The 1,558-nt window shown below is 44.8% G+C and overlaps 1 pseudogene; it reads left to right on the plus strand.

Annotated features, from left to right (window-relative positions):
* The first annotated feature begins 255 nt into the window (after positions 1–255).
* LOC101419960 (olfactory receptor 3A2-like) lies at positions 256–1,202 on the plus strand (annotated as a pseudogene).
* The last annotated feature ends 356 nt before the right edge of the window (positions 1,203–1,558 follow it).

Here is a 1,558-nt window from a genome sequence, read left to right on the forward strand (position 1 = left end):
GACCCTTCAGCTAGGAGAAAGTGGTAGGGACAAGGCGGGAGAGGCATTGAGCATCTTGGCTGAAAGCAGGGTAAAGTCATTGAGGTGATGGTGGAGGCCCATAGGTGAGATGTGGTCTGGAGAGTGGGAAATCCTTCACCTGAACAGCTGGGAATTTACCATGGGGCTTTACACAGACAGGGCTTAAAATATATATATGCTGAGTAAATGTACTGAGTGGACTAATACCTCCTTTCTGTTGGACATATTCTTAAGAGGAAAATGGAACCAGAAGCTAGGACCAATAGTACAGCAGTTACTGAGTTCATTCTTCTGGGATTAGTGCAAAGAGAAAAGATTTAATCTGTGATTTTTGGTCTCTTCTTCTTTGCCTATATGGCCACAATTGGGGGAAAACTCGGAATCCTGGCTGCTATCTTGCTGGAGCCCAAACTCCACACCCCATGTACTTCTTTCTTGGGAATCTATCAGTGCTGGGTGCTGGGTATATCACTGTCACCCTTCCTTCAATGTTAGGTTGGCTCCTGTCCCACAAACATATAATTTCCTATGATGCCCGCATCTCCCAGCTCTTCTTTCACCTCCTCACTGGGACAGACTGCTTCTTGTTGACAGCCATGGGCTCTGACTGATTCCTGGCTATCTGCCGGCCCCTCACCTACAGCACCTGCATGAGCCAGGCAGTTCAGAAGATACTGGTGGCTGTGTGCTGGCCTTGTGCCCTCACCTATGAACTGACACACACTATTGCCCTACATACTCTCAACTTCTGAGGTCCCAATGAGGTCAATCACTTCTACTGTGAGCTCCCACAGCTCTTCCAACTCTCCTGCTCCAGCACTAAACTCAATGAACTGCTGCTGGTTGGATGGGCTTTCATAGTGGTAGGTGCCCCAGTGGTTCTCATTATTACTTCCTACATCCACGTAGTAACTGCAGTTCAATGAATGCACTTAGTGGAGAGCAGGAAAAAGGTTTTCTCCACCTGTGGTTCCCACCTCACCATGGTTTGCCTATTCTATGGAAGAAGTATCTTCAACTATATGTGCCTGGGTTCAGAGGAGCCTGACAAGGAAAAATGGGTTGGGGTTTTCAACACTGTTATCAACCCCATGCTGAACCCACTCATCTACGGCCTCAGAAACCCAGATGTGCATGGTGCCCTAAGGCAGGTAATTGTGGGGAGACAGTCACTGAGATGAGAGGGGACAGAATCTCTACTTTCCTAACTTTTTCACTAACAAATATGCCATATGAGGAGAAAGACCATAAAAATTTGTCCATAACCACCTTTTGTCTCCTATGCCAGAAGACTGGGATTATGTTTGTCCAAAAAATGAGAGCCCTACCTAGTTCATTCATTCATTCTTTCAATAAATTTTATTGAATTATTTCAATAACTCAGACACCTTTCCAGTGCAACAGCTATAGGGCTGTGTAGAAAACAGATATAAGTCTCTACACTCACAGAATTCACACTTTAATGAAGGGAAATAAAATAAACACATGGCAATGGGGAAAATACGCTGTATTTTTTTAAATTTTTGTACAAGGGTTT

This window comes from Dasypus novemcinctus, chromosome 21 (assembly GCF_030445035.2).
Source record: "Dasypus novemcinctus isolate mDasNov1 chromosome 21, mDasNov1.1.hap2, whole genome shotgun sequence".
NCBI classification, from domain to species: domain Eukaryota; kingdom Metazoa; phylum Chordata; class Mammalia; order Cingulata; family Dasypodidae; genus Dasypus; species Dasypus novemcinctus.